The 13,725-nt window shown below is 43.0% G+C and overlaps 1 long non-coding RNA gene across 1 annotated transcript; it reads left to right on the forward strand.

Moving 5' to 3' along the window:
* The first annotated feature begins 1,688 nt into the window (after window positions 1-1,688).
* LOC106724147 lies at window positions 1,689-12,551 on the forward strand. Its single transcript, XR_001359899.1, has 3 exons — window positions 1,689-1,698; window positions 3,912-3,922; window positions 12,476-12,551. It is a non-coding gene; the product is annotated as an uncharacterized LOC106724147 (long non-coding RNA).
* The last annotated feature ends 1,174 nt before the right edge of the window (window positions 12,552-13,725 follow it).

The following is a 13,725-nucleotide window of genomic DNA, read 5'->3' on the forward strand; positions in this document are numbered from 1 at the left end:
GTCATGTTGCATGCCTCTGTCTCACTTAGCTGCTTTTCTGGCGAGTCCTCCTTCCCTTTCCTTTCCGGGTTTCTTTGTCTACCCGTGTTTGATCTCACTGACATATCTAGTTGTTGAGTCGTTCAGTGGCTGCTCCCTGGGGGGCAGTGGCTCCTCGGGTTGTGGTCGCTCCTCGGGCGGTTGCGGTAGCAGCTGCTCCTCAGTTGGCCGCAGCTCCTCTTGTGGGTGCTGTTCACAGCTGTGGTGGCTCTTCTGGCTGGTGGAGGGAGGCTTCACACACAGTAACTGTTCCCCAGACAGAGCATGTGGTGATCAGGAGGCCGCTGTTGCTTGAATCCTCTTATCTCCCAAACTAGATCACCTCCAGTTCTTGGCAGTGACTTCTTCAATACATCACCCAAAGCATAGGCAGCACTGTATTCAATACTGGAAATGTGCCAAACAGCAGGAATCAGGGGAAGGAGTGAAATGTTTTGAAGAAGGATGCTTGTACTGATCTCGTTCAGAATTGTGGAGAGAAATCTTGTATTCTGCTTCCGAGAAAGAAGCTACTCATAGATTTGTGGTCGATACTCAGCTCCCAACTGGAAAAAGCCAGGAGGCACTGTCCTGGGCACGTTTCACTCCAAGTATAAATTTTAATTAATTCTGATTAACTACTTTATAGCCCATCTAGAATACCATATAAGGCATTATAGAAAGGCTATGAAAGGAGTCATAATCAAGAGATGATACTTTATTGGCATAGAAGCAGAAGAGTTTCGTGCCCAATGCCTAGATTACTCAGAAGGGTTCAAGCGTCACTTGCCCAGTGGCTCTTACTGAATTACTGCCCTGGAATCAATATGGTGAGCGGACTGACTCACTTAAGTACACAGCTCGGACTAAGGTTTAATTCCTCCACAGACCAGGTAGATTGTCCTAATCTACATGTACATACTTTATAACTTGCTGCAGTCAAGTCATCATGCAAAAGGATAAATAGATTTCTTGATAAGAATAAGATAAAGGGGACTGACTAGGTGAAACTTAATAGGTAAGCTCCAAATCTTTCCCATAGATGCAAAAAACAAAACAAAACAAAAAAATATTTGAAAGCGTGAATGCTGTTGAGATATTCAATGAACCTAACATAATGCCTGGTGTGTATTAGGCATTCTATAAGTAATAGCTGTTATTATTGATATCATTATTAATCATGGTGCTGTTACCGGAGAAAGATCAGTCTGGAAATAGGTTCTTACAGTGTCGCAGGAAAAGCATCTCAGGGACACTCATGAAAGAGGATCTGAGCAATGGTGGTAAGATTTATTAGAGCCCCTTTGAAAATGCTGCTGTATTCCAGGACGTGGTTCCCCAGTGGGTCCGGTAGCAGAAACTGATCGACGTTATTTGTTGTTGATCTGTCTCCATACTCCATGCCTGATGTCTCACCCACAGTGGTTCAGCTCCGACTGGCTGTGGAAGAAGTCTAGAATCCAGGGCCACAGGCCCGCAATTGTGCAAATCAGGCCAAGAAGGGTCAGGCCCAAAGCTGCAATGTCATCACCCCTGGCTCCCAAGCCTCCAATAGTCCAGCTCAACCTCTACTCAGAGTTGGCATCAAATTCTTAGCTGTGTGATCTTGGGCGAGTTACTTAACTTCTCTGTGCCATATTCCCCATCTTTACATCTGCCGCCAAGGCTTGATGGTGCCCAGTTGCCACCCAGAGATGAGCCTTTGTTAAGAGTTAATTATATTGCCTTGGGTTTGGGAAAGGGCAGGCCTTCTTTCAAACTACCCAATCTCTTTACTGGGTTTTCCTGGGGCTATGCTAGTGCTCTCCCCCTATCTAATACCTTTCCTGGATTTCCTGGGGTTTTGTGCCCTTATCCTATTTGGTCTTTTCCCCAGATTTTCCCAGCGTAGTCTCCTCCACCTTTATGGTCCCCTTTTGGCTCCTGTTGCACATGCCTTCTAGTTCCACTTCCTCATCTGGCTTCTATTGAGCATGCACTTAGGAAAAGGACTTCTGCTCCATCTTCTTCCTCCCACAGTTAATCTGATGGACAGCGGAGTGATTATAAAAAGCTGCCTCTCCTCCTTAATCAGGCTGGTTTCATTTCCTGCCTTCCTTTTGTTAATAATCTACTGCCTACGGTAACAGTGCTGGCGAGGATTCTGGGAGGTCTTTGGAAACACCACCACATTACAAAATGTTTTGCAGTCCAGATGTTGGCAGGCTCTCAACTGCAGAGTGCGTAATTTGGACTATATGCTGCCAGGTGTTAATGTTTTTGTTTGTTTGTTTTTTAGTTGTCAAGATGTTTAAAATAGGAATTTTTGCATTAAAATTGGATTTTAATATCAGAATGTCTGACAAGTTTCAGGTGAATCTGAAAATACCAGTATAATGGCCATCTTCCTTCCCTCTCCCCATAGTCTCTCCTACACCCATCCAAGCAACAGTAGCCAGGTTCATGCCTTAATATGTGTGAACTAGAGTGAGAATACAAATAAATACCTACATTTCATAAGATACTATAAGAAAACTCAAAAAAACTACTGTATTGTGTAAACTAGGTTTGATCTCCTATCTTAGCAAATATACCTTCCTAACAATCCATAAGGTTAATTTCAACTGTGGGATTCTCCAGGTCGGAGGTGGAAGGTGGTGCTGCAGGGCGAGCCAATCTCCAGCCTGTGCTATGAGCTCCTGCTCTTCCAGCCCGACCCTGTCCCTGTCCCAGACCCCCGTCTATGTGCACAAGCTGTCTGCTGCAGACACACCCCCATACCCAGTCTGCAGGCCTAGGTTACTCACCTGGCTCGGGGGTGCAGTCCTACCTCTCAGGACAGAGTAGGGAAAAGCCATGGAAGCAGCTCAGACTCGATTGGCAAGGAATTGTGGGGCCCAGGTTTGTAGGATGTGGTCTGATAGACTCTAGGAGGCAGAGAACAGGCTGCTGCTGCTCATGGCCCCTTGACTCGGCAGGTTACTCACCCACCCGTAGGGAAGGGGTGCAGCTAGAGGCCACCCAGAGAGGGTTTCTCTGTTCTGGGGGTGGGGTGGAGGGTGGGGTAAGACAGAGGCAATCCTGTCCATGACCATTTATATTGAGACTTGTCCTATTACTTTCTTAGGGTAGCTTTAAAATGAAAGCATTAATCTTAGGGTAGCTTTAAGATTAAAGCATTATTCTTAGAATTTTATCAAAAATGATAACACGAATGATGAAAAAATAATGTGGAGAGCTTCAAGAAAATAGAAAGGGCTTAATCCTTAGAGAGAGATTATTTTACTTATTTATGTCACATACTTAAAATCTGCAAATGTTTAAGTTTGAAGCCCTTGTTTAGTCATCTTTCTCCTGTCCATCTTATGGTGGCTTATTTGTGGTACAAAGGGGGTGTTTGTGAATATTAATTGCTGGTCTTAATCCCAGAGTGGGAGATTTGTGGAGCACTTATTACATTATTTCAGTTGAAATAGGAAAGAAGTTGGGAGAGTTTCTTTTAGGCAAGTGCCCTTAAAACAGTGATTATCAAATTTTCTGGTTTTCAGGGTACTTTACTCTCTTAAAAATTAACAAGAGTTCAAAAGAGCTTTTGTTTTTTGAGGGGGTTATTTACTATACTAAAATTTAAAGTGAGAAATTGAAAAATAACTTATTCATTTTTTGAAAGTATGTAATTAAATCCTTTACATGCAAACATTAGTATTTTTATGCAAAATAACATTATATTCTAAAAGAAAAAGATCGTTTTAAAAAGTGGCATTGCTTTACATTTTACTTTCTTTTTTTTTTTAATATCCGGCATCATAGAGGATAGCTGAATTCTCACATATGCTCCTGCATTCAATCTTTTACAATGGGTTATTTCAGTGAAGTATAGGAAGAAATTCCAGTCTTACACAGATATATGGCAGAAAAAGGAGGAGTATTTTAGTAGTTGTTTTTCAATAACCTTGGACAGTCTTTGAAACTGTACCAAAACTTGACAAGTTGTAGTTTTTCAAAGTTTGGTTGCAATGTGGAATCTGAAATCATAATAATGTACTTTTATACTCAGTTACAGGAAAATCCACTGGACTCTCTGGTGCTTTGAATATATCATTAATCCATACATTGTTTTGTAACTTCATGCATTGATCATTTGGAATACACTTGTTGAATGCATTAAATGTTAACATTTCACTACATAGTATCTACTCATTAATATCACCACTAATCAGAAAAGTCTTTAAGTATTGGGAGGCTCTCAAACTTATGGCGGGCAAATACAAGGGTTATTTTTTTTTATTTAACTTTTAATTTTTGCTTGACACTTGAATTTTATCATTATAAACAAATACTACTCATGTTTTACTTGTTTTAAGTGATAGACTCACTTAATTTTTTGAAAAATTATCTGCTACATATTGAAGTCTGTATAATCATTGTTTGTCTATAAGATGTTATTTTAAGTAAAATGTTCCATGATCGAAGGAGCTAGTGTTGTAGCACAGTTGCACCAGTGTCTTACCGGGTGAGAACCATCAAACTTCAGGATGCAGTAGAAGTGTTTTGAGGTAAGCCATGCAGCATAGTATAAAGATCTATAACCTAGTGCACGTGGTGAGGAATACAATGACTACTAGGACAATGGTGTGCCATCCTTGATTCATGTTAAGTACCAGAGATTTTACCCACCAGTGCTTTGACATCATCATTACAAATGTCATCTGTGTTTTTTAAGCCAGTAATATGTCACTATTATGAAAATAGTTTGGATCTATAGACCCTCTGTATGTACAACAAGAACTTCCTAGGTGTCCACAAACAATACTTTGAAAACTACTACCACCTCTGGAAAAGGGATGGGGGAGAGGTAGTGGAGAAAAAATAAATGAAACTGCATTTTCTCCTTAGATTTCTTACTTTCTTATAATAATTCCAAATAGAGCAACTTTAAGTGTTTTTGTTTTTTTTAAAGAATGCTACTTAACCTCTTTTCAAGCTATTACAAGTCTACAAGTCTTTCTGCTCCTCACTTTCAGAAAGCTGTTTTCACTGATAACCAAAATTCCTTCCTACTGAACTTTAAGTTCACTGTTTTGGTAGATATTTTTACCATGCTAATTATAATTCCTCTTGGTAAATACTGCTCTTGAGTTGTTACTCAGTCTTCTATTTCTTGGACATGTCCAGGTTTTCCTAAAACTTAGTTGTGTGCCATTACCCAGCCTCCCCCTAGATTCTTTCCTGTTTATGTCAGTGTCATTTAAGTCGTCAGACCTGGAGGAAGGAAATGAACTGGTTTCCGGTTTTACTTGTGAAAGTCTATGCCCTTGGATCTACCTTTTCTTTGTCTTTTGCTAGCTTAACCAGTGGCACTCTTTTCAACTTCCAAGAGAGAGACCACACAGACAAATGGACTTGAGCAGGATGCACGGAATGCCAAATATTTCACAAAATGTGTTCTTTTGTTTGCCAATGCAAGCTTTGTGTTCCTCTCCCAACTCTAGAGCTTAACACAGACACCTTAGGTGACAATCAGAATTTTAACATAAGTGTACTTTCTTGGTCCATCTTTTTGTCTAAGTAGTGAGCCTCTCCATCATTGTCTTAGGACACAGTTATAATGTCCTAGGCATTGAATCCAGTAGACATGTCTTAAGATTTGTAGTCATTTCATTAGTGTTTGATCTTTGGCAAGATTAAACTTATAGAATCCTGACATCCTCATCATAAATGGTGATATCTATGGTCTGGCTTAGTAGATAGAGCATAGGCCTGCAGATTAAAGGGTCCCGGGTTCGATTCCGGTCAAGGGCATGTACCTCGCTTGCAGGCTTCTGGCCTTAGTTGGGGTGCATGCAGGAGGCAATCAATCGATGTGTCTCTCTCACATGGATGTTTCTCTGTCTCTCCCTCTCCCTCCCACTCTCTCTAAAAATCAATGGAAAAATATACTCAGGTGAGGGTTAAAACAAGCAAACAAAAAACAAATGGTGATAATAATATCTACATTATTGAATTAACACATGATAAAATAATACACAAAAATCGTGTACTGCAGTCTATGGCTATATTTAGACTCAAATGATAGTAAATAAGTAATTCTAAGGACTTATATTCCATTTCTACTACCTTTTCTCTTAGCTCTTTGTAATTCTGGCCAAGTGTAAGTCTCTTATGTATTCTTTTTCAGAGACTCTGTTTTTTTTTTTTTTATAAAATCTTTATTGTTCAGATTACATTTGTTCCTCTTTTTTTTCCCCCCCATAACTCCCCTCCTCCCAGTTCCCGCCCCACCCTCCGCCCTCACTCCCCACCCACTGTCCTCATCCATAGGTGCACGATTTTTGTCCAGTCTCTTCCCGCATCTCCCATTCCCCTTTCCCCCCCAAGAATAGTCAGTCCATTCCCTTTCTATGTCCCTGATTCATTATAATCACCAGTTCATTCTGTACATCAGATTATTATTTATCTTGATTCTTAGATTCACTTGTTGATAGATGCATGTTTGTTGTTCACAATTTGTATCTTTACCTTTTTCTTCTTCCTCCTCTTAAAGGATACCTTTCAGCATTTCATATAATACTGGTTTAGTGGTGATGAACTCCTTTAGCTTTTCCTTATCTGTGAAGCTCTTTATCTGACCTTCAATTCTGAATGATAGCTTTGCTGGATAAAGTAATCTTGGTTGTAGGTTCTTGCTATTCATCACTTTGAATATTTCTTGCCACTCCCTTCTGGCCTGCAAAGTTTCTGTTGAGAAATCAGCTGACAGTCGTATGGGTATTCCCTTGTAGGTAATTGAGTCTCTTTCTCTTGCTGCTTTTAAGATTCTCTCTTTGTCTTTTGCTCTTGGCATTTTAATTATGATATGTCTTGGTGTGGTCCTCTTTGGATTCCTTTTGTTTGGGGTTCTCTGCGCTTCTTGGACCTGTAAGTCCATTTCTTTCACCAGGTGGGGGAAGTTTTCTGCCATTATTTCTTCAAATAGGTTTTCAATATCTTGCTGTCTCTCATCTTCTGGCACCCCTATGATTCTGATGTTTGTACGCTTGAAGCTGTCCCAGAGGCTCCTTACACTATCTTCGTATTTTCGGATTCTTTTTTCATTTTGCTTTTCCGGTTGGGTGTTTTTTGCTTCTTCGCATTTCAAATCTTTGACTTGATTCTTGCGCTCCTCTGGTCTGCTATTGGGTGTCTGTATAATATTCTTTATTTCAGTCCGTGTATGCTTAATTTCTAGTTGGTTCTTTATCATAGCATCGAGGGTCTCATTAGTTTTCGTGACTCTCTCCTCAAGTTTATTGACAGCTTCTAGCACATTTTTGCAAGCCCTCAAAATTGCGATTTTTAGCTCTATATCCTCCATTTCTGTCATGTTTTTTTGTCTCCGCATTTTTTATGCTTTCTTGGTGCACCCCCTAGTGGTCTTTGTGCGCAGTCTTGTTCTAGTTGAGCCTTGATTGTTGTAGTTAATACTAGAGGGATTTGACCACCAGGCCGACTGGCTGTGTGAATCAGCTGTGTCTGCCGCGGAAAACTTCTGTCCTCTGGGGAGGTGCTAATCTAGCCTTTGCCTGAGGCGATCTGGCAAATGGCTCTGCGCAGGGCTTGGGCGGGGCGGGCTCAACAGGGCGGGCGGAGGGAGCGGTTATGGCCCCTCTCAGTCCCGTTCCCAGAGGCTCTGCTTCTCAGAACCCCAGGAACCGCTGCAAACCTCGGAGGGAAAGCTGCCTTCCAACTGATGCCAGACACTCCCGCTTCTCCCGTTTGAGTCCGAGTCCCCAGCGATTCGCCCGTATCTGGAGCTCAGAGTCTGAGACTCCCCCCTGACCGAAAACGACAACCGCGCTCTCAGCCACCAGCCCGCTTTGCGCGCGCACCTCCGCACCTGAGTATTTTCCACACTGCGCCTCCTCTGAGCCTCGGTGTGCTGTTATTTTTCCTTCTAGTTGAAGAGTCTCTCCTCAGCCAGCCTTCCTGTGGTTCTGGGTGATGTCCGTTCCGTCTTTTAGTTGTATTTTTGAAGTGGTTGTTTGCGGCAGCAGTCTCTGGTGTTTACCTATGCTGCCATCTTGGTCTAATCTTCAGAGACTCTATTAAAACCTTTTTCAGACAGGCCAGTGTCCTCATTGTGCTTGAGTGATGTCATCCACTCTCCATGTTTCTAACAGTCCTATTGGAGTCTTAGTTCACAGGTATTTAGATATACATTCAATGCTAAGGTCTTAGACTTACTGTTTTTGAAATACCTTTGGGATGCTCTTTAACATTCGGAATAAGAATACAATATTAGACGAGCATTAGTAATTCTACAAAGAAATGCTCAAGATATTCTTGTATATGCAATTTAAAATCATATTTATTATCTTAATGTTTACCAAAAAATTGTGCCCATGTTCTCTTATAAAGTTTTCAAAGACTCATTTTGATTAACAGTACAATATGCTAACTTAAAATATCAAAACAAGACCTTTACCGTTGTCCTTGTGTAGGTCTCATCAAATTCTGCAATTCATTAAAAAACTAGCTGTAATAGATTACTGTATTAAATTTACATGTAGAGTGTTCTACATAGTGAGCAATTACTCTGAAGTTATATCTCTCATGAGAAAAGATCAGAATTTTCACTTTTGATTAAGCTAAATTGCAATTCTCAAGAACTTTCCAATTAATTATAATTCAAATAGAGTTTTTCATTAGTGTTCAGAAGTGGCTAAATTTAAGTGCATTAATAAATTAACAAGATCAAAATTTTAATCATGTGAAGGACAATGGGAAGTATCTTTATTTTTACAGAGACAACTTTGTAAAGATCATCCTAATTTTGAAAAAAAAAAAAATTTTTTTTTTTCTCCCAGAAGTTCTATGCATACAACTCTTAGTTACCTCTCAAAATACTGAGGCTTTTTTAATGCCACAACTATTGCAGGTCATATAGAAATACCGATGTTTGATGTTTTAGCTTTATATCTGTAATGGTAGAAAAGGCTGAAAATTGAATTAATATGAATAACAAATTCTGTAAGATTTCATTTAAAAAGATATCACCTAAATTTAAATAAAAAGTAACCCTAGGAATCAGGGTCAGCAAACTTCTTCTGTAAAAGATTCAGATACTAAATATTTTAGGCTTCACAGGTCACATGATCTCTGCCAGAACTACTCATCTCTGCTGTTGTATGGCAAAGTCATAAGCAATAAATAAGTAAATTAGCATCTCTGGGTCCCCCCAAAATCTTTATTTATACAAACCATGGACTAGATTTGGCCTATAGGCTGTAGTTTGCCAAACCTAAAGCCTCCTAAATAAGAACAGTTTTTTTTAGAATGTGTGAGATAGAGACAATCCTATATAATAAAAGGCTAATGTGTACATTGTCCCCTGGACTGGGAGTTCAACCCGGGAACAGAGCCAGCCTGCCAACAGCCCATGGCCCCACCCAATTGGCCCTGATTGGGGCAGGCCGGCCATACTGCACCCCTGCACGAATTCATGCACCAGGCCTCTAGTATTTAATATCAGAGATCTCAGCCCTGGCTGGGTGACTCGGTTGGTTGTAGCATCATGCTGTGCACCGAAAGATTGCAGGTTCAATTCCCGGTCAGGTCACATACCTAGGTTGTGGTTTCAATCCCTGGTCAGGGCACATATGGGAAGCCACTGATCAATCTCTCTCTCTCTTTCTCTCTCTCTCTTTTTCTTCCTCTCTCTAAAATCAATAAGAAAAACCACGTATCCTCGGGTGAGGATAAAAATAACTATCTAAATAACTAACTAAATAAATTGGAGAGTACATAGATAAAATATCAGATCCTACTTATATTTTCACACATACAAAGGCTTTCAGGAATAATTCCTCTAAAATTGATAGTGTGGTTCCTTTGGGATAATACAAATAGCATTCTATAAGATCTTAGCCATATGGCTTATTTTGCATAGAACACTGTTGACTAGTTGGCATATTCACTAATATGTTCATTAATATTTTTAGAGCTGGTTGTCTAAATTCTTGTGTTCATCAAATAATTTTCAGAAACACAGGAATGAACTAAGTTAAATTTCTATTTATTTTATTTATAACAATTTAAACAGTACAAACCTTCAGGAGACCGTGTAAATAGGTTGCATTTCCTAAGCATATTTAATCATAGAACCCACCTTGAATAATCACAGGAGATACATGGGACATAATTTGAGAAATGCTAGTATAGCGAGTCCTGGGCTTGGGTGTGCCTAACCGCATTTTTAGTGATGACTGGCATTCTGGACACAGTTTCCCATCTGGAAGGCTCATTAGCCTTCTAACGACACCTATTCCGCTTCCAACCTCCATGTAGGGCTTTCTCTCCTCTTGTAAGTCTCAGTCTCAGAACCACTTTTTCCAACCTGATTGTGTTCCAACTTCTCACCTTGTCCCAAAACAGGAAGAGTGACAAGAATGAGGGGCATAAAAGACGGATATAAGAGGTCTTTATGCCCAATACAGCCTAGGTTTTCTGAAATGTACTGATGAGTTATAGTTCAGACTCCTGGAACATAAAAACATTGCAAGGTGCTCTGGTTCTAACAAACAGCTTGATGAGAGAGAAAATGTGGGAAGTTATTAAATGGCAGAGTCATGGGTAAAGCTATGAGAGCATGTTTTTGTCCTCTGGGACTGAGAAATGTCCCCAACCTGATGCCTTGAGACCAGTAGCTCCTCATCCCTTGGTGCTCTGCTGCACCAAACTGTCATTCTGCTCTGGTGGCTCTCCTGCTTCAGGGCATACTAACTTTAAGAGCTCTAACTAATGAGCAGAATGCTTCACCTCTATTATCTGTGTTAGTTCTTAGAATAATCCTGTGATGAAGGTACTACCATCATGCCTATACATATATTTAAACCTTCCGGAGGGTTTAAATCATTGTCCTAGCTGCACAGCTAGTAAGTCATGGATCTAATACTCAAACCCAAGAGAGCTTGTCTCCAGAGTCTTGGCTGGTGCCTGTTTCTAATGACCTGGCGCATGAGGGAGAGAAGCCCCTAATCGCAGCGGGGAGTTTAAATGGTCGCATAATGTGCTGAGCACCGTGCCAGGAGCAGCACACTCAGAAGAGGACATGATCTAACTCTTACCTGAAGGCACTTGCACGTAGCCCCTATTTCACTGAATGGCAATTATTATCTACATTTTTATAGGTGAATCTTCGAAAGCACTAAGGGGGAGCAATCTATTCTAGCTGATGAATTTGGGGAGGGTTTCATAGAAGAAGTAACAACAGGGCTGAGCCTGTAAGAGGATTTTAACAAATAGTAAACAGAAGAAAAGCCCCGGGGCAGGGGGAAGCACAAAGGCCCACAGCCCTGGGGGAGGCGGAGGCAGGCAGCAGTGAGCTGTCAGGTGCACTGGTTATGGCCTTAGGAATCATTTCAGAGAATTTACAGGATGTGTTGATGGATTGAAAGGAGGCGGGGAGGGCCAAGGAAGAATAATCTTTCAAGCTTGGGTGGCTAGTGGAATGCTAACAACATTAATGGACAGAAACGCCTTGAGGGCTTGGATGTGATGCTATTAGTTCCAGACATGCTTAGTTTGTGGTTCCTTAAGGTACTCGGCTGCAGCTTTCCAGGCAATAGTTGGATGCTTAGAGTTGAAGCCTAGCACAATGCTCAATGCTGAGGTGGAACAAAGAGGTGAAATAGTTCCACTGATATTAACGTTTGTAATAAAATCAGAACTTCTTATACTTAAAGAATGTTATGAAGTAAATATCAATGCACATACATATCACAATAAGTATATTGGTACATATGCATATATGCAGGGTGGGGCAAAAGTAAGTTTACAGTTGTTTGTATGAAAAATAATATAATAATTAATAAGTAATAATACAAGAATAAATTCTGGCCCTGGCCAGTGTGTCTCTGTTGGTTGGGCGTTGTCCCATGCACCAAAAGGTTGCCAGTTTGTTTCCGGGTCAGGGCATGTGCCGGTTGCGGGCTCAGTCCCCAGTAGAGGATGTGCAGGAGGCAGCTGATCGATCTTCAGCTCTCACATCAATGTTTCTCTCTCTCCCTCTTCTTTCCATTCTCTCTAAAAATCCTTAAAAATATTTGTTAAAAAGAATAAATTGTGTTTTACATACTCGCAAAAGTAAACCTACTTTTGCCCTACTCTGTATATAATATGAATATCTTTTTGTTATGCCCAGATTTCAGGATCCCCAAGAAACCACACCAGGGAGCCAGCCAGGTCCGATGCAAAAGCGTAAGAGTCTTTATTCGAGCTAGCTCGGCTCCCCCACCTTGCCGACGCAGTGGCAGGAAGCAGAGAGAGGCCTAGCCCGGCATGAAGAGGAGTTTTATAGGGGGGTGGAGTCAGAGTAGGAGAGGGGACTGTGGCCAGGCGCAAGTCGGTGTCTTGTTCCTGGGTGTGGCTAGCAGAGGCTTAGACTTCCGGGAAGAAGCTCCTTGCCAAGCACATGGCCAAGGTAAGATGGAGGGTGTAGCCCTTACCCTAGGGCAAGATGGAGGGCCTAGCCCATACCCTGGGGCAAGATAGAGGGCCTAGCCCTTGCCCTTTCACTTTTATGAGAAAATGCTCTTTGAGTTTCAAAACATTGATATAGAAGTAGATTTGGGGATATGAATTTATTTAAGAACTAGAGGCCCGGTGCACAAAAATTTGTGCACTCGGTAAGGGGGGGGGTCCCCCAGCCCAGCCTGTGCCCGCTTGCAGTCTGGGACCCCTCAGGAGATAACGACCTGCTGGCTTAGGCCTGCTCCCGGGTGGCAGAGGGCAGGCCCAATCCCTAGGTGCAGCCCCTGGTCAGGCTCAGAGAAGGGCTGATTGGGGAGTTGGGGCGCCTCGCCCTGTCATGCACAGAGCAGGGCGGATGGGGAGGTTGCGATGCCACCCTCAGTCACGCTCAGGGTAGGGCTGATTGGGGGGTTGGGGCACCGCCCCTGTCACACTCAAGGCAGGGTCGATGGGGAGGTTGCAGCGCCACCCCCTGTCACGCACAGAGCAGGGCCAATCAGGGGGTTGGGGCGCTGCCCCCTGTCACTCACAGAGCAGGGCCCATCAGGGGGGTTGGGGCTCCGTACCCTGTCACACACAGAGCAGGGTCGATCAGGGGGTTGAGGAGCTCCCCCCTGTCGTGCACAGAGCAGGGCCGATAGGGGAGTTGGAGCACCGCCCTCTATCACCCACAGAGCAGGGCCGATCAGGGGGTTGGGCACTGCCACTGTCACACTCAGGGCAGGGCCGATGGAGAGGTTATGGCTCTACCCTGTCACACATAGAGCAGGGCCGATCAGGGGGTTGGGCACTGCCACTGTCACACTCAGGGCAGGGCCGATGGAGAGGTTATGGCTCTACCCTGTCACACATAGAGCAGGGCCGATCAGGGGGTTGGTGTGCCGCACCCTGTCAAACACAGAGCCGCAGGGCCATCAGGGGTTTGGGGAGCTCCCCCCTATCAGGCACAGAGCAGGGCTGATCAGGGGGTTGGGGCGCCTTCCCCTGTCACGAACAGAGCAGGGCAGATAGGGAGTTTGTGGCCCCGCCCCCTGTCACACACAGAGATGCAGGGCGATCAGGGGCTTGGGGAGCTCCCCCCTGTCTCTCACAGAGCAGGGCCCATCAGGGGGTTGAGGAGCTCCCCCCTGTCACGCACAGAGTAGGGCCGATAGGGGAGTTAGGGCACCGCCCCCTGTCACACACACAGCAGGGCGGATCAGGGGGTTGGGGCGCCGC

This window comes from Myotis brandtii, unplaced genomic scaffold (genome assembly GCF_000412655.1).
Source record: "Myotis brandtii unplaced genomic scaffold, ASM41265v1 scaffold1174, whole genome shotgun sequence".
Taxonomy (NCBI): domain Eukaryota; kingdom Metazoa; phylum Chordata; class Mammalia; order Chiroptera; family Vespertilionidae; genus Myotis; species Myotis brandtii.